The 23,279-nt window shown below is 42.3% G+C and overlaps 1 pseudogene; it reads right to left on the bottom strand.

Moving 5' to 3' along the window:
- Window positions 1-1,172: 1,172 nt before the first annotated feature.
- On the bottom strand, window positions 1,173-16,585 carry LOC139459429 (tyramine beta-hydroxylase-like; annotated as a pseudogene).
- Between the last annotated feature and the right edge of the window lie 6,694 nt (window positions 16,586-23,279).

The following is a 23,279-nucleotide window of genomic DNA, read 5'->3' as shown; positions in this document are numbered from 1 at the left end:
GTTTGCATATCCTGTCTTTTATAGCCATTCCTGCTTGTTCTTTTTGAAGGCTTAATGTGACACAAAATACAGGCCTACTTTTAACAGTAAAGTAGCTTTCAGTACAGATGTAGGATTTATACTGGAAAAAAGAGCGCCGGTACAGATGTAGGATTTATATTGGAGATAAGAGTGCCGGTACAGATGAAGGATTTATACTGGAAACAAGAGCGCCGGTACAGATGTAGGATTTATACTGGAGATAAGAGTGCTGGTACAGATGTAGGATTTATATTGGAGATAAGAGTGCCGGTACAGATGTAGGATTTATAATGTAGATAAGAGTGCCGGTACGGATGTAGGAAATATTGGAGATAAGAGCGCCAGTACAGATATAGGATTTATACTGGAGATAAGAGTGCTGGTACAGATGTAGGATTTATAATGGAGATAAGAGTGCTGGTAGAGATGTAGGATTTATATTGGAGATAAGAGCGCCAGTACAGATGTAGGATTTATACTGGAGATAAGAGCGCCAGTACAGATGTAGGATTTATACTGGAGATAAGAGTGCTGGTACAGATGTAGGATTTATACTGGAGCTAAGAGTGGCGGTACAGATGTAGGATTTATAATGTAGATAAGAGTGTCGGTACAGATGTAGGATTTATACTGGAGATAAGAGTGCTGGTACAGATGTAGGATTTATACTGGAGATAAGAGTGGCGGTACAGATGTAGGATTTATACTGGAGATAAGAGTGGCGGTACAGATATAGGATTTATACTGGAGATAAGAGTGGCGGTACAGATGTAGGATTTATACTGGAGATAAGAATGCCGGTACAGATGTAGGATTTATACTGGAGATAAGAGTGCTGGTACAGATGTAGGATTTATACTGGAGATAAGAGTGGCGGTACAGATGTAGGATTTATACTGGAGATAAGAGTGGCGGTACAGATGTAGAATTAATACTGGAGATAAGAGTGGCGGTAGAGATGTAGGATTTATAATGGAGATAAGAGAGGCAGAACAGATGTAGGATTTATAATGGAGATAAGAGTGTCGGTACAGATGTAGGATTTATAATGGAGATCAGAGCGCCGATACAGATGTGGGATTTATAATTGGGATCAGAGTGGCATTTCAACAATGGTGCTGTGACAGACAGTGAATCAATGGAAAGTATGTTCATATGCCCAAGACGACAAGAGAAGCGATGAGAAACAAAAGTCCACTTGATGAAATAGTCTCCCCATCATTGACTGGAGACACTGGCTTGGATGTGGGATCCACGGCTGAACACTGGCAGGACCGCATTGCTGCCAAGAACTTCGCGTTCTCCAGAGACGGGATGCTAACCATCCTCGACAGTACGAAGCTGCCCAATCTATCGTTCAAGCATGGATGTTGTTGTACCTCGGCCAAAGCAGCGGGACATTCAACCCGGCAGTCTCCCAAGGGGCTACAGTTGTCCAACACCTACAACAAAAGGTAGTCACGCTTGAATAAAAACCCATGATTGGGATGAGTGAGTGAATTTTGTTGAACGCCCTTTTCAGCAACATTCTAGCAATATCACGTCGATCTGTAAATAATGGCGTCTGGATCAGTGAAACCTGTGATTGAAAGCATGAGCAACGTTGCCGGGGCAACGATATGTCTTTTGCATACATATAAAATAAATGAAGAATTAACTTGTTATAGTAAATACATCTGAACTGGTAATAACCAATCTATAACTGCTATCCATAAAAAATAATAAAAATAAGAGAAAACATCTGAGTTGCATTATCAAGTAATCTTTCAATGCCGTTGATGAACAAGCGTCATACCTATCCCTCTTCTGCCGCCATCAGGGTTTGTTAATGTATTTTTAACACCGCACTATATAACACGATATGTAAATAATTGAGTCGGGACGAGACAATGCAGTGATTGATATAATGAGCACCGTATCAATTAAGTCCCCTCTTGCCCAGCATTGACTGCTTTTAACCCTCGGTGGGTTCGACACCGAAATCCAATTAAGGTGAAACGTTTACCTTTGACATCAAACCCTTGCGCACAGGATGAGATGAGTTCAGCATCATTGGGATGTTGCAGCCATGTAGTTGTCCCTTGTTGAGGCTGCAGAGATCCAGATCCCCGTAGGTGACACAGAGGAAGGGCATGTTCTCCGCAGGGTAGAATGTGAAGAAGCCGAAGCACATCTCGTCGTTTGTGCCATCACCCCACACTGTCGTCGTGGCCCTGGAGGTGGACCTATGCACACAGGTGGTCTTCAGACTGTCCCCCGGGAGCATCTCAATCTGAGGGTCGTACCTGATGGTGAGTGAGTGAGCGGATGAAGGAGTGAAGAATGTTTTACGTCGTCGTCAGTGCAGTACATGTGACTGCCGAAGAAGAAAGCGTACACTTGAAAATTGGATTTGATAAAAAAAAATCAAAATCAAGACGTTACTAGGCTGAAAATAGTCACTCTGACACGGTTTGTTTGTTGGTTTGTTTAATATCGCACTCAGCAATATTCCAGCTATATGACGGCGGTCTGTAAATAATCGAGTCTGGACCGGACAATCCAGTAATTGATATCATGAGCATCGATCCACGCAATTGGAATCGATGACATGCATTAACCAAGTTAGCGAGCCTGGCCGACCGATCCTGTTAGTCGCCTCTTACGACAAGCATAGTCGCCTTTTACGGCAAGCATGGATTGCTGAAGACCTATCATGTTCGCACCATCACCATACGTCTTACTTGTGAATGATAGGGTTGTCATATGAGTAATGGTCGTCCGGCGTCAGGTCGCGCAACTTCTCACCATTCCGGTAGTGTTCAACAGTCTGCTGGTACCCTGGACAATGATAAATATACAGTGTGTCTCGACGTTACAATGATGTCATCACTGGGATAAAAGCCATACTATAAGTACTAGTTACGGTATGGTTATCTAGCCAAGTACTAGATACGGTATGGTTATCTAGCCATGTACTAGATACATAATATTGTTATCTAGCCAAGTACTAGATACGGCATGGTTACCTACCCAAGTACTAAATGCGTATTGTTATCTACACAATTAATAGATGTGGTATGGTTACCTACCCAAGTACTAGATACGGTATTGTTATCTACACAATTACTAGATACGGCATGGTTACCTACCCAAGTACTAGATACGGTATGGTTATCTACCCAAGTACTAGATACTGTATGGTTATCTAGCCGAGTATTAGATACATAATATTGTTATCTAGCCAAGTACTAGATACTGCATGGTTACCTACCCAAGTACTAGATACGGTATGGTTATCTACCCAAGTACTAGATACGGTATGGTTACCTACCCGAGTAATAGATACATAATATTGCTATCTAGCCAAGTACTAGATACTGCATGGTTACCTACCCAAGAACTAGATGTGGTATGGCTATCTACCAAAGTACTAGATACGGTATGGCTATCTAGCCAAGTACTAGATACGGTATGGCTATCTACCAAAGTACTAGATACGGTATGGCTATCTATCAAAGAACTAGCTATGGAATTGGTTATTCCTTACAATCATAAAAAGTTATAAACGATCATCCCCTAAGTGAAATATATGTTCAACGCGGATTACACAAACTGACTTTCTTGTCTCACCCAAATAGTGCATGTGATTGTATCCGGCCAACAGATGGATAGACCCCTTCATGACGTCCCTAGTGCACTCAGAGGAACACTGACTCGTGTGCACCACGCGCTCCCGGCCAGGGGGGATGTTTAAAAGTGTTTCCCCCACGGTCATGTATGCAGCGTTGTATTTCCTCAGTTTGGGTGTCAGGTAGAGAGTGATCCCCGAGGAATCAGTGTAGGTTGTCTTCTTCTCCGGGTTGTTCCAGTGATGCTGTAATGCAGAACATATTACATGACCTCAATACATCGACACTGTAACGTCAATGAAAATGTATCTGGTTGGGCCATACAAAAACGGCGGCGTGGTTAAAGCGTTCGCTCGTCACGTCAAAGGCCAAGGTTCGATTTACAACATGAGTACTTTTGTCGCTCTGATTTCTATCATATATATAAATTTGAAATAAATAAGGGGTTTCACTGGTATTTCTTTTCTAGTCCAGGTATGTAAATCAGCGTTATTGAACGATATCAGGTCACCTTAAGTTAAACTTCTTGGTCAAATTTCCTTGTTTCCATTTTGCTAATCCGAGCAGAAATTCTGATTCATATACATAACGAAACAGTTCAGCATGGAATGGAGCACGATTAAGGTCCACGCATGGGGATGCCTCCTTCTTGCCAAAATGTCTGACCTTAAACTTCACACAGATGATATCAACGACGCAGTCCGGTATTTCACCACTTACTCTCTCAAACACTCTACAGTCAACTACGGTTATAACGAACACGCTTATAACGAACTGACGGATATAACGAACTTACTTTTTGGTCCCGACTATTTGCTGTAGTTATGCTGTATATATGCTTATAACGAACTACGGTTATAACGAACTACAATAAGAAGTCCCTTTGTGTTCGTTATAACCGGAGTTTACTGTATTAGAATTATCGGTGCCGTTGAAACAAACTATTGGTTTATCTCCTCCAAGCTATTCGAGAGTTCGTGATTAACGTATCGACGACTACTCAAAAGCCGCCCCACTGATTCACTCGAGGCCTACCAGCATATTCAGTCGTTTGTATCCACCGCGTCCGATCTTGAAGCCGGCATCTTTGTAGACACACGACCCTGGTAACCCCAACGTCCAAATAGACAGCGGGCTCCGGCAGCCTGAAGACCCCATGTTGCATCTCTGTGGTTTGTCGAGGTGGGAGCCTGAGATAGGTATTTGAAACCATACATAATATTTTCAGATTGGTGGTTGACATCGGATATACGATGCCCTGAATTTTAATTTGGATATGGCGATGTTTGCACTCTCCGTACGTGAACTCTCGTAGGTGAGGTGCTCACGTGACGTCGCTTTCGAATAATATGACGTCATGATACAATGCGCTTCCGCGGTAACTGAACTCTCTTTGTTAAAAATAAAATACAAAGTTGTTCTTGTAAATATAGTGATCTAATTTAATATTTCGTATTGCTATCTACCCAAGTACTAGATGTGGTATTGCTATCTACCCAAGTATTGGATGTGGTATTGCTACCTACCCAAGTAGTAGATGTGGTATTGCTATCTACCCAAGTACTAGATGTGGTATTGCTATCTACCCAAGTACTAGATGTGGTATTGCTATCTACCGAACTACTAGATGTGGTATTGCTATCTACCCAAATACTAGATGTGGTATTGCTATCTACCCAAGTACTAGATGTGGTATTGCTATCTACCCAAATACTAGATGTGGTATTGCTATCTACCCAAGTACTAGATGTGGTATTGCTATCTACCCAAGTACTAGATGTGGTATTGCTATCTACCCAAATACTAGATGTGGTATTGCTATCTACCCAAGTACTAGATGTGGTATTGCTATCTATCCAAGTACTAGATGTGGTATTGCCATCTACCCAAGTAATAGATGTGCTCTTGCTATCTACCCAAGTAGTAGATGTGGTATTGCTATCTACCCAAGTACTAGATGTGGTATTGCTATCTACCCAAGTATTAGATGTGCTCTTGCTATCTACCCAAGTATTGGATGTGGTATTGCTATCTACCCAAGTACTAGATGTCGTATTGCTATCTACCCAAGTACTAGATGTCGTATTGCTATCTACCCAAGTACTAGATGTGGTATTGCTATCTACCCAATACTGGATGCGGTATTGCTATCTACTCAAGTAATAGATACGGTGCGCATATCTACCCAAGTAATAGGTATGATATTGATTAACTATCCGAGTACTAGACGTTATATTGGTCATCCCTTCCAAGCATACCAGATATGGCACTGGTCATCTTCCTAAAGATGTCTTTTAGAAACAAATTTGCTCCCGAAAATGGCGGGAAACGATTATATTTCCCCGGTTTTTAGACAGAACATCGCTTACAGGACATGCTGAATGGTCTGAAAGATGATGTGTTGTTTTAAAGCTCTGTCAGACAAGACTACGTAATCTCCCCACCTTCCTCTCCTCAGGAATTTTAAATGAGCGTCCCCTGTGGGAAATATTTGAATCCATTCATAAGCTTTTCAGATTGGAAGTTGATAATGAATATTCGTTGCCCCGAATTTTTAATATTGATCTCATCTAAAATTGAATGGATGTGATATCCATTTTGTCAAACCCATTTACCAATTGTTAGCAAGAAAGATATTCATACGCGGTGAAAAGTCCGTCTTTTCCACACCTCACTTTGATCAAATGTTGCATCTGCTGATCAAATGTTGCATACTGCTGATCAAATGTTGCATACTGCTGATCAAATGTTGCATACGGCTGATCAAATGTTGCATACTGCTGATCAAATGTTGCAAACTGCTGATCAAATGTTGCACACGTGTGCATGTCCTTGATTTTCTGAAGCACAAATTATGATAACCTACTAAAACCTAGTTCTCCCTGCAGATATACCACGAGACCCGCTCCACCAGACATGCAATGAATTAAACCAGTCTGTCTGTGTCTGTCCAGTAAGGTTTGTGTATCAGTTGACAACATTAGATCAAGTGCAAGTAAAATCACACGTTGATGATAACTCACTCGTAAAATCACAGCCGCTCAACACGGTGTGATGCATGATATCAGCGTTGTCAATGTACGGCTTGGTAGCTATCAGATGGTATTCCACGTCAGCTGGAAGCATGTCTAGGTCAAAGGTGTAGCACATGTACGTGGTGACCTCCGGGGGGACCTGAGTCGGGGGGAACCTCAGCGTTATGTTGATCACATCTATAAATATAACACATTAAGGAGGTTTTTCACTTGCATACTAAAAATAATGTCTGCTGAAAGCAGAGCCCTTTGTGCGATTCCGACAATATCATATGTTTATGATCACAATCAAATAGCAATGATACCAGGTCTACGCGATAAGTTGACCGTATCCTGCCCCACACCTGTCACAAACACATGCAAAGGCAAGTCAAATGTTAACCTCAGCAAACTCGGGAATGGCATTTCAAACTTAAAAGTATATACATGTAGCAGGTTATCCAATTTTCAATTAAAACACTAAATGTCACACAAATTTATAGAGTCTTTGTAATGGGACTTGAACACATTAATTACATCGAGTATGTAAATACAAATCCATCTAAACCATATATTTCCAGCTATATAATAGTTGCCTTAAAATAATCACCTATGGACCAGACAAACCAGTGATTGAAATTTTGAGCAACGATGCGCCATGGGGTAAAATCTAACTAAGTCGCCTCAGGAAGGGTTGCCGGGGATCAATTCTAACCCGGATTCTGTGCACTACACCTTCTGGACCCGCGAAGATCCATGTTAGAACTGGTCTTCAGCAACCCAAGCTTGTTGTAAGAGGCGACTCATGGGATCGGGTGGTCAGGCTCGCTGACTTGGTTGATGCATGCATTCCAGTTGCGTAGATCGATGCTCATAACGTCAATCCCTGGATTATCTTGTTCAGACTCGATTATTTACAGACCGTGGCGCTAAACAACAAACAAACAATACCTGGGCTGTTGATGGCATCACATACAAACTCCCCGGTGTCACAGCTGATATGACTGTTAGCATCCTCGCACTTGGAGCTGCCCCATGGGTCACACACGCCTGGATAAGCATAATAAGCATCATCAGTTGCAACAGAGCGATGAAAAGGGTATTCCAAAATCGACTTAATGCACCTTCCCGAGACGAGGGAGTTAACTGACTATTAAAGTCCAGTTTCCACCCTTGCCGAACTACTCCCTTTCCGGAGTTACATTTTGGCTGGACTAACGAGTCTATGGATTGTCCAATCAAAATCGCGTAACAAACTATAGACATCCCGGTTCGTAAACAAGATGGGTCGACTGAGGGATTTTCAAAGCATGTGTACCGCCAACTGGGCGTCGACAGATATTTTGCAAATATTTTCATGTTTTCAATTAAGGTGTTCACGTGATTTGATACACTTCGCGATGTAATGCCCGTTTTATTTCAATATAGATCTTTATTATCGAGCTGATCGTTTTGACTGGCCCCCGTCATTTTGTTTGAAGCAAATGCAAGTGATATGAGAGGTGGAATCTGATTGGTCAATGGGAGAGACATAGAAGGGACATCACTCGAAATAGCCACTGATGAAGTTCCAGCCAAGTTCGGCAAGGGTAAAAACTTGATTTTTATTGTCAAATAACGCCTTGCCTCGGGAAGATTACTTAATTCGATGTACCACAATTTCAGTCGTTCACATGATGTTTCATCTTATCTCACGCTAAAGATGTAAATGTTGCCATTCATAAGATCAGCGAGAGATTTTGTTAAAATCCAATAAATAAATATTTTGTGTGTGTGACTTCATCTGATCTGTGTAGATGTGATCTGTTTTGACCACTCTCGTCCATATTGGAAAATGAGGATTTTTGATCACAATTAGTGGTTTGTATTGACTGGTTTGCGTATAAGACAAGACTAACAGTTCCCACGTAGCTCAGTCTCATTAAATCAGATCTTAGTTCTCGCTACCGCTAAACATATCTGAGAATATACCATTACGGGTGACGTCAGAACGACTTTCATCCGACCAATCAGGGCGTCGCTTACCAGGTCAGCAAAGTGACAGTCGGAATGTGTTTTCTAATCATGCAACCTCGAAAAGGCTATTCCGAACGACAGTTACGAGCTGTACGACTGAATCTGTCAAAATCATCGTCTGTCTGTCACTTAAATGGGATAAACATTTGAATGGAAGAGACTTTCCATAGCCCGTTCGAAGTACTGCCATAATATCACGGCCATCTGGTAGACTTTCCAGAATGTTCTTTTGTTCACTATTCAAATTTTGAATCGAGAACTTTGTCAAACTATTTTCAAAGTGTGGAATGTAAGTCGCCAGTTTGAAACAAGACCGTATTGGCTAATGTCGATTTCTTGTCATTCATTTCATTGGTCGGTCAAAATTTTCTATGTTTTATTCAGCTCTGGTGGTTTGGGCGGCAAGCTAAGCGAATTTAGCTCCTCTATAACCAATCTCATTAAAATCAGATCTTAGTTCTCGCTGCCGCTAAACAAAGATCTGAGGACATCCCATTACGGGTCACGTCAGACCGACCTTTCGCGAACTCTGACCGACCAATGGAATTACTGACAAGAAGTCGACATTAGCCTATCTGAAGGCCGCTTTCTCGTGCATTACATCACTAATTTCAAATTGGCGACTACGCTTCGAAACATTCTCGCTTAAAAAATTGAAACCTGAACAAAAGAACATCCTCGAATGGCTAATATATGGTCAAGATTGTATAGATTCAGTCGTTAAGCCTGTAACTATCTTTCGGAATACCCCGTTTTCGAGGCTGCGTGATTAGAAATCACATTCCGACTTTCACTTTCATGATCTGGTAAGTGACGCTCTGATTGGTCGGATGAAAGGGATGTCCTCAGATCTTTTTTCGGCGGTAGCGAGAACTAAGATCTGATTTTAATGAGATTGCTTTATAACAAAATGAGCAGTTGCCAATTTCACGTTGGCTGCGGTTGGACGACACTAAACTTCACATTTATGGGTCCTCGGTATCGAATGAAAACAAATAGCGTTGCTATGCTATGTTTAGTATAGTCAGATCGGACCTTCCGAGAATTGGTCACCACCTGTCTACACGTTTAGGTAGACAGGGCCCAGACCAATATTTAACCAAGAACAAATAAGACCTGAATGGTTTGAGTCGGCACTGATCTCTAACATGTCTGGGGTTTTCTCTCTCACCTGGGTGTGTGATGTTCTTACTCCGGGACGGAAAGGTCCCTGGAACCCATACACAATCCGGATCTCCCAACTCCTGGCCATTGGTGAGTCCGTCCTTGTCCGAGTCCATTCGGCAAAGTTCGGGCGTCCACTGCAGATAACAGTACGTGCGTATTTTTGCATACAAATGATGATATTAAGGCCACCTCATTATGTGTGGATGACGGCGACCCAGTCGTCAAAGGCGCCGCGATTCGCTTTGTAAAGATGCGTCTCTTGGGCACGCCAGAAACCTATGATTGTGGGTTCGAATCCCGGTTCGCACCGATTATGTTTCTAGATGTGTCATAATCAAACCCATGTTCGTGGGTTTCACCAACGTCTGAAACCTGCATCACTTCGGGCTTTCCTCACACATCAAGAGGACACGTTGATATAACTGGAATAATGTCGAAAGCGGCGTAAAATCCAACTCACTCACTCACTCACCTTGTAACCCTGGTAATGAGGATGGTACCGGGTTTAATGTCGCGTTCTAGATTATTGCGTTTATATAGCGACGTTATGTGCGTGGTGCCAGCTCGCTGAGATATCATGCTACATTTTAACAAGGACACCCCACTCAGACATATTATGACTCCGAGCCGACCAGTCCTTGTTTTATCCACTAATGCCGAGCGATAGACTGGTTTACAAGAAATGCCATCTTTTAAAGTCTTTTGGTATGACGCGGCCGGGTATCGAACCCCGGACCTTCGACTCTCTGGACAGACGCTCTATCCACAAGATCACTTTACGTATGAAAAGTTCCGTCAGTGACATGAATGTTCGGATATGGAGGTCTGGATAAACACGGTCCAGATTAATGAGGTTTGACTGTGTTCAGAGAGTAACATTGTGCCAGTAACATACATAACTATTTGCTTTTGTTTAAAACGTTGTCGATGATGATTTTACATGAAAGACAAATTATGAGTTTAATGTTGTATTTAATTTATCATGATTTCAGCCCATCGAAGTGACTTACATTGATTCCTATAGAAAATACAATCGTTCCAACCTGTTTAATTTTCCATAATCTTCTCCAAAAGTATTCCGTAATCCTCCGCCGAGTGGAGTTTTGTGTCCAACCCCTCTCCATAGATAGTTGGGTTTACATGGGTGTGGTACAGTGTCACCATTAGGGATTCGATCCTGGTACATGCGGTAGGCAGCAACGGCTTGCACCAGGATTACAGCCAGGATCAGTCTAAAACAGATAAAGAGATTTCACTTCCAACAACACTTGATATATTTTGCCAAAATTGTAAGTTTGGCGGTCTAAAACATTTAAATAAAAAAATATTTAAATATCTTTTGAAATGAATTTATAAAACCGCTTTCCAACGAGTGAAATTCCTTGGTTGAAAAAAACAAAAACACCAAACATTCAGGTATATGGCGGCCTATATCCTTCACATATTTCTCCATATATTAAGCTATTAAATTTTAGTTAAGGTTAATAAATATGCCATTCTATGGGTTACCTATGAAATATTATAATAACATGTTACTACAAGATCAAAACTGACAAAGACACTGGGCAACAAGTGTAAAAGAATCATTGTTGAGTGAGTGAGTTAGTATGGTTTTCAACGCTTTTAGCAATATTCCAGCAATATCACGGCGGGGCACACAATCAATGGGCTTCACACATTGTTACCATGACGGGAATCGAAACCGGGTCTTCGGCGTGACAAACGAACGCTTTAACCACTAGGCTACCCGACCGCCCCGAATCATTGTTGAAGGTTGGATACGTTTATATTTGGCAAAAATAGAAATTTGAATTCCATGCTGAATTTATAAAAGTATTTACTCAAAGATTGCAAGATATATATCTCCAAAATTGATCTTTAAAAACATCTACAAGGTAAAAACAAGTAAATGTAATAACTATTAAGTGTTTAAAAGTTATATATGTACAAAATTATATTTTCCAGAGGTGAATATATATTGATTAAGAATAAACTTAGCACGTTTCCAATGCTCGTCGCAGGATTGAATAATTGAAAAAAGAAGAAATATCAAAACAAAAAAAGAACAGAAGACTTGTAGTTTAAAGTCGAAGTGGAAGATGAGAATCACGTCCTCCTTGTTTATCTTGCTTTTACAATGTTGATAAATACTTATCGACGCCTTAACACCTAAGAACATGGGGAAAACATTGACCGCTGCTATCGAGGGGAATACAATAGAGCATGGGGGAACATTGGTGGGTGTTATCGAGGGGAACACAGTAAAGCATGGGGGAACATTGGCGGGTGTTATCGAGGGAAACACAGTAGAGCATGGGGGAACATTGGCGGATGTTACCGAGGGGAACACAGTAGAGCATGGGGAAACATTGACCGCTGCTATCGAGGGGAACACAGTAGAGCATGGGGGAAGATTGGCGGGTGCTATCGAGGGGAACACAGTAGAGCATGGGGGAACATTGGCGGGTGTTATCGAGGGAAACACAGTAGAGCATGGGGGAACATTGGCGGGTGTTATCGAGGCGAACACAGTAAAGCATGGGGGAACATTGGCGGGTGTTATCGAGGGGAACAAAGTAAAGCATGGGGGAACATTGGCGGATGTTATCGAGGGGAACAAAGTAAAGCATGGGGGAACATTGGCGGATGTTACCGAGGCGAACACAGTAGAGCATGGGGGAACATTGGCGGGTGTTATCGAGGGAAACACAGTAGAGCATGGGGGAACATTGGCGGGTGTTATCGAGGGAAACACAGTAAAGCATGGGGGAACATTGGCGGGTGTTATCGAGGGAAACACAGTAGAGCATGGGGAAACATTGGCGGGTGTTATCGAGGGAAACACAGTAGAGCATGGGGGAACATTGGCGGGTGTTATCGAGGGAAACACAGTAGAGCATGGGGGAACATTGGCGGATATTACCGAGGGGAACACAGTAGAGCATGGGGAAACATTGGCGGGTGTTATCGAGGCGAACACAGTAAAGCATGGGGGGACATTGGCGGGTGTTATCGAGGGAAACACAGTAGAGCATGGGGGAACATTGGCGGGTTGTTATCGAGGGAAACACAGTAAAGCATGGGGGAACATTGGCGGGTGTTATCGAGGGGAATACAATACAGCATGGGGAAACATTGGTGGGTGTTATCGAGGGGAACACAGTAAAGCATGGGGGAACATTGGCGGATGTTATCGAGGGAAACACAGTAGAGCATGGGGGAACATTGGCGGATATTACCGAGGGGAACACAGTAAAGCATGGGGGAAGATTGGCGGGTGTTATCGAGGGGAACACAGTAAAGCATGGGGGGACATTGGCGGGTGTTATCGAGGGAAACACAGTAGAGCATGGGGAAACATTGGTGGGTGTTATCGAGGGAAACACAGTAGAGCATGGGGGAACATTGGCGGATATTACCGAGGGGAACACAGTAAAGCATGGGGGAAGATTGGCGGGTGTTATCGAGGGGAACACAGTAAAGCATGGGGGGACATTGGCGGGTGTTATCGAGGGAACACAGTAAAGTATGGGGGGACATTGGCGGGTGTTATCGAGGGAAACACAGTAGAGCATGGGGGAACATTGGCGGATATTACCGAGGGGAACACAGTAAAGCATGGGGGAAGATTGGCGGGTGTTATCGAGGGGAACACAGTAAAGCATGGGGGGACATTGGCGGGTGTTATCGAGGGAACACAGTAAAGCATGGGGGGACATTGGCGGGTGTTATCGAGGGGGACACAGTAAAGCATGGGGTAACATTGGCGGGTGTTATCGAGGGAACACAGTAAAGCATGGGGGGACATTGGCGGGTGTTATCGAGGGAACACAGTAAAGTATGGGGGGACATTGGTGGGTGTTATCGAGGGGGACACAGTAAAGCATGGGGTAACATTGGCGGGTGTTATCGAGGGGGACACAGTAGAGGATGGGGGAACATTGGCGGGTGTTATCGAGGGGAACACAGTAAAGTATGGGGGAACATTGGCGGGTGTTATCAAGGGGAACAAAGTAAAGCATGGGGGAACATTGGCGGGTGTTACCGAGGGGAAGATCATACAGCATTGGGAAACATTGGCGGGTGTTATCGAGGAGAACAAAGTAGAGCATGGGAAAACATTGGCGAGTTTATCGAGGGGAACACAGTAAAGCATGGGGGAAGATTGGCGGGTGTTGTCGAGGGGAACAAAGTAAAGCATGGGGAAACATTGGCGGGTGTTATCAAGGGAACACAGTAAAGCATGGGGGAACATTGACGGGTGTTATCGAGGGGAACAAAGTAAAGCATGGGGAAACATTGGCGGGTGTTATCAAGGGAACACAGTAAAGCATGGGGGAACATTGACGGGTGTTATCGAAGGGAAGATCATAAAACATGGGGGAAGATTGGCGGGTGTTATCGAGGGGAACATTATAAAGCATGGGGGAACATAGGCGGGTGTTATCGAGGGGAACACCATTAGAGTTTCGAGGAACACTGACGGGTGTTATTGAGAGGAACTTCTTAAAATAAGTAAAAGAAAACCCGATTAATTCGCATTACTATGAAATGACAGATTAAGTAGTATAGTAATATGAAAGAATCGGGTGTTCTTTAACTTATTTTGAGTTGTATACATTTTCACAGATCTGTTTGCTGTTGCTGTTTCTTACCTCGCCATGCCCGTGTCTTCGTCGTGAGTCGCCCGGGTGTGAATGCTGCAGCTGACAGCCGTGGGTAGTTATTGTAGCTGGGTCGCCAGGGGGGGGGGGGGCGTAACATGGCACTGCACAACCTTGTTTTGCGTCATCATAGTGTTATTAGCTTTTGAAACAGGATCAATAGCGATGCATATCGTTTGTCACACGAAGAGTTCTGATATTCCCAGATAAGAATGAAAGGCTACAAAACCAGAACTATTTTGTGCAGAGGTCAAAAACTGGGACAGTTATTAGTGACAAAGCATTTCGATTGTGATTTTGTTATGCTTTTGTTCTCTTTGTTTAACTGCGTACACGAATGGGATGTGCAGTGGTGTTTTAATAGGGATATTCCGTAGAGCACGGGTGTATGTTCCCGGTAAGAGTGGATATGTCAATGTCTTGGGATCTAACTGCTTCTGATTCAGTCCATCCAGATGAGACCAGGACTTAATGAAACTAATAAACAATACTTTCAGAAATAACTGTGTTTAATCTTGGATTCGAACACACGGATATAACGCTGCATAGAGATTTGTTAGGCTTTAGACAATTTGGCCAAGGGCAGGATTTATTTTGTGGGGTTTTCTTTGTTTGTTGTTTAACACCGCATTCCAGCTATATGACGGTTATGACGGTCTGTAAATAATCTGGACCAGACATTCCAGTGATTGACATCATGAGCATCGCTCTACGTAATTGGGTTATGATGACATGCATCGACCAACTCAGCGATCCTGACCACCCGATCCCGTTAGTCGCCTTTCCAGCAAGCATGGGTTGCTGAAGACCATACCCGTGAAGATCCGGTTTAGGCTAAATCTTGCCCAACCGTAAAGGCTACTATGCTTGTCGTAAGAAGCGACTAACGGGTTCGGGTGGTCAGGATCGCTGACTTGGTTAATGCATGTTATCGTGGTTAGTTTTTTACCTCGGCGGCCTGTGCCATTCTTTACCTAAGTGCACGTTAATTGGCAGTCGCCTCCCATGAAAGTACATCGTACATGATCACAGTACGTTTGTGGTGTAACGCAACCAGTGATTTGCCAAATATATACAAAATAAATTTAGAATGGTATTTCATTTATGTCAGTGTCAGTTCGATGTGGGATGGATGTTCGATGGTGACGATCAGCTGATCCTGCCTGGCTAAGAGACGCAACTCTGAAAGCGAATTACAGCACCTTAGAAATAAACACAACCTCATTGAAAAAGGGGAAAACCTAACTACAGCCAGCAAATATATGAATCGTCCTTAAGAACTTCACCACCCCAAAGCCAGCTCCTGGCCACCCTGACGTTGGGATTGTGTAACTGAAACAAAATATCATGTTTCTTGAGGTCTAGTACTGAGTATGTGTAGTGTGATTCACTCATTCTCCCATAGGGCTTTCTGGGTAGAACTGATCCCCCAGCAACCTATGATTTTCCATCTTGCCGAGGCAAGAGAGTTAACTGACTCTAAAATTCCACTTTTCACCCTGTCGAACTAGGCTGATATTATGGAGTTTTTACATAGTCCAATCAAAATCGCGCAACGGAATCGAAATCCGGTTCGTGAACTGTCATGCAGATTTCGGTCGATTGCAGGACTTATAAAGCATGTGCACCGCCAACTCGTTGTCAACAGATATTTTCCAAATCTTTTCATGTTTCTAATCAAGGTGATCACGTGATTTGATGCACTTCGCGATGTAAGAGCCGTTATATCACAATATAGATACTGATTATCGACCAGATCGTCTTGACTTGGCGCCGCCATTTTGTTTGAAGCAAATGCAAGTGATATGCGGGGTGGCATCTGATTGGTCAATAGGAGAGACATAGAAGGGACACAACTCGTAATAGCCACTGGTGGCCATACGATCGAGCCCAGGAATTCCAGCCTAGTTCGGCAAGGGTGGAAACTGGACTTTTAAAGTCAGTTAACTCCCTTGCCTCGGGAAGATGATGATTTTCGTAAGAGGGGACTTAATGGATCGGGTGTCCATGCACATTGATAGCGTGTAATCGTACCCTGACGGCTCGCATAGTTGTTCACAATACCAAATACTCGTAATAATGAACACGCCATCGTAATTTCCAGGAATCGTGCGACGTTGAACAAGCACAAAACAATCAATCGATGTTTGGACCTTTCAACCACACAGTCACAGTTGTACTGGGGGGCACGGGTGGCCAAGTCGTCTAAGGCGCCGCGATTCGCTGTGCAGAGTTGCTCCCATGGGCACGCCAAAAACGTATGATTGTGGGTTCGAATCCCGGTTAGCCCAGATTATGTTTCTAGGTTTGTCAGCACCATACCCGTGCTCGTGTGTTTCACCAAAGTGGTAAACGTCTGAGGCCTGCATCACATCGGGCTTTCCTTCCACATTAAGCTGACACACCGTGATATAACTGGAATACAGTTAAAAGCGGCGTTAAACCCAACTCACTCACTCACACAGTTGTACTGTCCCTTCTCACGTGAGTGAGGGTGAGTGAGGGGATGTTTGAGTGAACGAGTGATGGGAAGTTTTTAGTGGTTGCGTATTTGAGTAAGTGATTGAGTGTATGGATGGATTGTGTTAGTGGTTGTGTGTTTGAATGAGTGGGTGGTTGGGTTAGAGGTTGAGTGTTTGAGTGAGTTTTATTTGTTTGTTTGCTTGTTTGTTTTTAACGCCATACTCGGCAATATTCCAGCTTTATGACGGCGGTCTGTGAATAATAGAATCTGAACCAGATAATCCAGTGACTGACATCATGAGCATCCATCTACGAAATTGGGAAACTATTGCATGCATCAACAAAGTCACAGAGCCTGACCACCTGATCCCGTTAGTGTTTGGGTAGGTTAGTGGTTGAGTGTTTGAGTGACTGACCGGATGAGTGGTGGGTTACTGGTTGTGTATTTGAGTGAGTGAGTTTTGGATGGGGTGGGTTAGTGTTTGAGTGTTTGAGTGACTGACTGGATGGGTATTGGGTTAGAGGTTGTGTATTTGAGTGAGTTGGTGTTTGATGATGGGGCGTGTTAGTGTTTGAGTGTTTGAGTGACTGACTGCGTGAGTGGGTGGGTTAGAGGTTGTGTATTTGAGTGAGTGGGTGGGTTAGAGGTTGTGTATTTGAGTGAATGGGTGGGTTAGAGGTTGTGTATTTGAGTGAGTGGGTGTTGGATGGGGTGGGTTAGATGTTTTGTGTTTGAGTGACTGACTGGATAAGTGGTTGATATGTTTGTGAGTCTGTGGGTGAGTATGGTTTTACGCCGCTTTTAGCAATATTCCAGCAATATCACGGCGGGGGGCACCAGAAAAGGGGTTCACACATTGTACCCATGTCGGGAATCGAACCCGGGTCTTCGGCGTGACGAGCGAACACTTTAACCACTAGGCTACCCCACCGTCCCCGTTAGAGGTTGTGTATTTGAGTGAGTGTGTGTTTGGTGAGTGGTTGGTTAGAGGTTATGTATTTGGGTGAGTGTGTGTTTGGTGAGTTGTGGGTTAAAGGTTGTGTATTTGAGTGATGGAGTGTTGGGTGGGGTGGGTTCGTGGTTGAGTGTTTAAGTGAGTGGGTGGGTTGGTGGTTGTGTATTTGAGTGAGTGGGTGTTGAGTGAGGTGGGTAAGGGGTTTTGTGTTTGAGTGAGTGGTGGGTTAGTGGTTGTGTATTTGAGTGAGTGGTGGGTTAGTGGTTGTGTATTTGAGTGAGTGGTGGGTTAGAGGTTGTGTATTTGAGTGAGTGGATGTTGGGTGAGGTGGGTAAGGGGTTTTGTGTTTGAGTGAGTGGGTGGGTTAGTGGTTGTGTATTTGTGTGAGTGTGTGTTGGGTGGGGTGGGTTAGGGGTTGTGTATTTGAGTGAGTGTGTGGTGGGTGTGGTGGGTAAGGGGTTTTGTGTTTGAGTGAGTGGGTGGGTTAGTGGTTGTGTATTTGAGTGAGCTGGTGGGTGGGTTAGGGGTTGTGTATTTGAGTGAGTGGGTGTTGGGTGGGGTGGGTAATTGGTTGTGTGTTTAATTAAAGGGGCACTGATCCAACGCAATTCCCCTGGACTGGTTGTTGCCTTTGTTATTGTTTTTTCCCAGTGAGTACCCGGATGTATAGCAGAAATCTAGACTAGTTCGCGACCTCTGCTGCGCAATTCGTAAGCGCATCAGTCACTTTTATGGGTAGTAATAAGGGCGTATGGTCACATTGATCAACAAAATGAAATACAGTTTTCGAGATAATAAGGAAATGTAGGTATATTTGTGGGTAACATCGGTAATGGTGACGAAGTTTTGATAAGTCACTTGCTTGGTAATTTTGCGATTTTCGTTTACACTATTTTGACTTGCAAGACAAAGTAAATATTTCACCTGAGCATTGTTTTTTTAGTGTATATTTTTTTACTGTCAAAATGTGTAACATTTTCAAATTTATTAAAAGTGACTAAAAAACATTTCCTTTTGTATTATTATGTTAACAAATTCCAAACATTTTGATGTTTAATGTCACCACCAAGAGACTGAAAATGTAACGTTGGAAAGTACATTTCTATGTTGTTTGGCTTCTAATCCTACATAATAATCTGTTGTGATGTTTGTAGGCCCTGTTGATCATCTTTATCAATCTGGACAGATGTTTTAGTCAAAATGACTGAAATATTTACACATTTTATAAATTGCCTGAGAGAATCACATTTTACAAATTGGCGATAATATATTCACGCTTACAAAGGAAAAGACCTGTGAAAACAACGTCTATCGTGCATTGAAGAATTTCCCAACCAAGACGTTGAGAAACAAGAACGAATCGGTTCAAATGAAGGAAAACAAAATGCAAATACCATAATTGCAACCTACCAAATTTATGTGTATAAATTTTAGGAGCTTCCTTGTTCGAGGAATGTATCCGTGAATATCCACACAAAGGAACAATATCCCGCTCGTCTGCAGCTGCACAAAGAAACTTATTCGATGTCACGTGTCTCTGTAACAATCAAATATTTTAAAAGATATATATCGTTTCGGGATATTATAACCCGTGTTCGTTTCTCAACTGATCACTTGGCGTTCACATAGGTGTCAAGTCTCAAGGGTCGGCTGAGAAAGCCCATGTGACAACTATTTTCATAACGTCCACGGTTCCTAAAAAATCCATTGAGTGATAGATAACAATGATCAATCAATCAATGTATTATCAGTTAACCCTTTGAACAAAGTATGTTGTTTTTACATCGGCACTTCACGCCACGATATGAGTGTATTCCCTTTATTTTAGTAAACCTAGACATGTAAACACTCACTTTTGACATATCCACTGTGCAAGATAGCAGTAATTAATCAATCAACGTATTTTCTGTTAATCCTTTGATGACTTGGAAAGATCCGTTGATTTACAAAAAAAAGTAAATCAATTGATCATTCACCTCTTGCTGGTCTGCCACGTGCATATTACATAACACACATTTCACCTCACTTCAAACCTGGATTTAGATTGAATAATTACCCCAGACACAATAAATGCCAAATGGAAACCTTTGTCAGGTAATCTAAGTGGTGCTACCACTAATTGTACCTGTAATAAATTCATTAACTGAGCATCAAGTGAATGACGACAAATACACAAGTGTAGGGTTATACCAGAAAACGTGGATGACAACAAGGGAGCAGTAGTCGTATTATCGACGCAATCCGAAATCCGAAAATGCTTTCACTGCATAGATACTTTTTTTTAGTATTAAACTATAACCATCTGGGGTATTTCCAAATCCGATGAGCTCCGCTTTTCTTTTTGTCTGTTTGTTTAGGCTGAAGAAATTAATTCACATGCGCCCTTTGTCGAAATCTTTATAGATCACAGTTAACCAATCAGTGTTTATGCAAAAATTCGTAAAACAAATATTGCCTCCGGTCTCCATGTGTATTTAGCTGTCATTTCAGACGGTAGTCCAGTCTCTGGTCCCGCTCAGTTGCGTTGCGTATCATCCGGGTACTCAGTGGTCCCGCTCAGTTGCGTTGCGTATCATCCGGGTACTCACGGGGGAAAAAACAATAACAAAGGCAACAACCAGTCCGGGGAATTGCGTTAGATCAGTGCCCCTTTAAGTGACTGAGAGGTTGGGTGGGTTAGTGGTTGCGTGTTTGAGTGACGTTAAGAGCATCACGCTGATTGAGTCATACAACAGATCCAGGTACAGAATCTCAGGCTAATTTCCACTTGAATCTACGTGAATAGCACACCTCGGCAGAGTGTACCATATGTAGGCAGTTACCCAACCTTGAGACTGTTCTCAGATTTTGACCTCGTTCACTTTTGGAATATGTATCGGTGACAAACAGGCTTCAGGTGACAGTACACTTCGGCACGGTCTTGTGGGCTTCTCAAGTACACCAGTCCGAAAAGTTGTTTTTCCTGTATCCACTGTTGGCTTCCTTTGTTAGCTTCTACCCTTTGTTATTTTCCACCTTTTGTTATCATATACATGTTGTTGTCCTCACATGTACATGTACATATATATATATATATGTGTGTGTTCTCTGTCTCATGGCATTCATTTACCTGATGAAGGAGTAAGCATATACTCCGAAACGTTGTGTTCCTCATAAAAAGAAAGAAAGAAGTTGACATCCATATATTTTCTTCCTTATGTGTATCACCTCTAGATGTCTTTCAAAGACCAAATATAGTTATGTTTTAAAAAAACAGCATCTTCCCGAGGCAAGGGGAAAATATAGGCAAAAATATCTGTGCTCGACCGTAGCGCCACCAGTGGCTACTACGAGCCACGTGTCCCTCCAATTGCAATTAACAGATCAGATTCTACCCCTCAGATCACTTGCATTTGCTTCAAACAAAATGGCGGCGCCCAGTCAAAACGATCAGATCGAAAATAAAGATCTATATTGTAATAAAATGGGATCATATGATCACCTTGATTAAAAACATGGAAAGGTATGGAAAATATCTGTTGACGTCGAGTTGGCGGTACACAAGCTTTGTAAATACTGCAATCGACCGAAATCTGCACGACAGCTTACGAACCGGATGTCTAGATCGTTACGCGATTTTGATTGGACTATGCTTAGCGATTGTATGTTCCCTTCACAGGCCCCTGACTCGTTAGTCCAGCCAAAACATAACTCCATAATTCCAGCCCAGTTCGGCAAGTGTGGAAACTGGACTTTCATAGTCAGTTAACTCCCTTGCCTCGGGAAGATGGTTAATAAATACATCCGAATATGTATTCCAGCGTAAGTAACTAAAGTATTTTGTTCACGAGGGTAAATATACCATTCGCATACATTTATCTTCAAACAACATTACGTTCGGATTGGTCTGTGTTGGCTTGTAGATACTACTGTTTGAGAGGGGTCTGAAATAACATCACTATAGCCTACATCCAATATATCACGTGTACCATACGTGAGAGATAAATAAAATGTTATTATTATTATTATTATTATTATTATTATTATTATTATTATTATTATTATTATATTATTATTATTCACGTAACTAATTAACACAGTGACCGCATGGCACCCACCCCTTAAGATATTGCAAAACAATCTTGGCAACCGGTACTCGTGATAAATAAGCATTTTACGTTTTATTTATTTTATTTCACATAAATATTGTCCGGTATGCGAGGTTTCCGGTTATATATGGTCTGCATTAGCGGAGTTCCATTGTAATTTAGGTGTTCGTAATTGTAATGGACACTGTATACACAAAACAAAACTTAATTAAAGACAAAATAAAGAAACGCAAAATGATATTATTTTTAAAAATAAAAAAAAATTAAAAAAATCCACACATACAATCTCGTTAATCCGACACTCGTTAGTCCGACAATCGGCCTTATCCGACACTAATGATGGGAACCGATTAAATCAGTGCTATTTAGACCCGTTAATCCAACAGTCTCGCACTCCGATTCCGACACACCTAATTTGCAACGAATAACCCTAATCACTCATTAATTAACCAGTCTCGTTAATCTGACACAGTGATCAGCGTATGGTCATCTGCCCGGAAGTACACAGCCCTTGTTTTGATGCGAGACGAGTTGGTTGTACTGTACAGTTACAGACAATGCTTCCCATGCTGCATAATCTTAATACTTAAAACATAGTATATGCTTACGAACCTTTTCCCCGAAGATTAATAAAAAAGAAAAGTATCAAAGGAATAATTCAATATTTAATATATCAAACATATAAAGTAGAAAGTGTTCTGTTGACTAAGGCTCCGTGGTTAGTGAGTCTGAAATGCTTTGAAATTTATATCATATTTGAATCTGTCATCATATTGAAAACTGCATTATTTACAATTAATTGGTTCCGAATCACAAAGTAAACAAATCTTCGTCGGCTTCACAGCGTAAGGATTTATCGCCCTTTACCTTACGGCGGCCCAGTCATACGTTTTCAAGATTAAATTGCACATTTTTATCACAAAATTCACTAGTTTCCGGTTCCGGTTCCTGTTCCGGTTCCGGTTCACTAGATACTAGACTTTTAGTATTTTAAAGTACATATATTCTGTTTGAATGTCATCAGATATTGTTTATGTTGCAGTTAGTTGGAGGTCATACTGTCGTTTGATCGGACTGACAGTGATACATCTGAGGACGCACTCACACTTGAATTCACGTCGCAATATAAGTGGAAGAGTTTCATCTCACCATTATAGTTTGACGTTGTGCCAGTTGGAACACTGATACATTTCTCATGCGACAGAGCAGCCGCACACACGCGCACACGCGCACGCACACACACACATACATGCTACACGAGTGCAATAACCTTCTACGC

Source organism: Haliotis cracherodii, unplaced genomic scaffold, assembly GCF_022045235.1.
Source record: "Haliotis cracherodii isolate W230 unplaced genomic scaffold, xgHalCrac1.p SCAF_13, whole genome shotgun sequence".
NCBI lineage: Eukaryota > Metazoa > Mollusca > Gastropoda > Lepetellida > Haliotidae > Haliotis > Haliotis cracherodii.
Note: the sequence above shows the minus strand (reverse complement) of the source record. Positions and strands in the feature narration are given on the sequence as shown.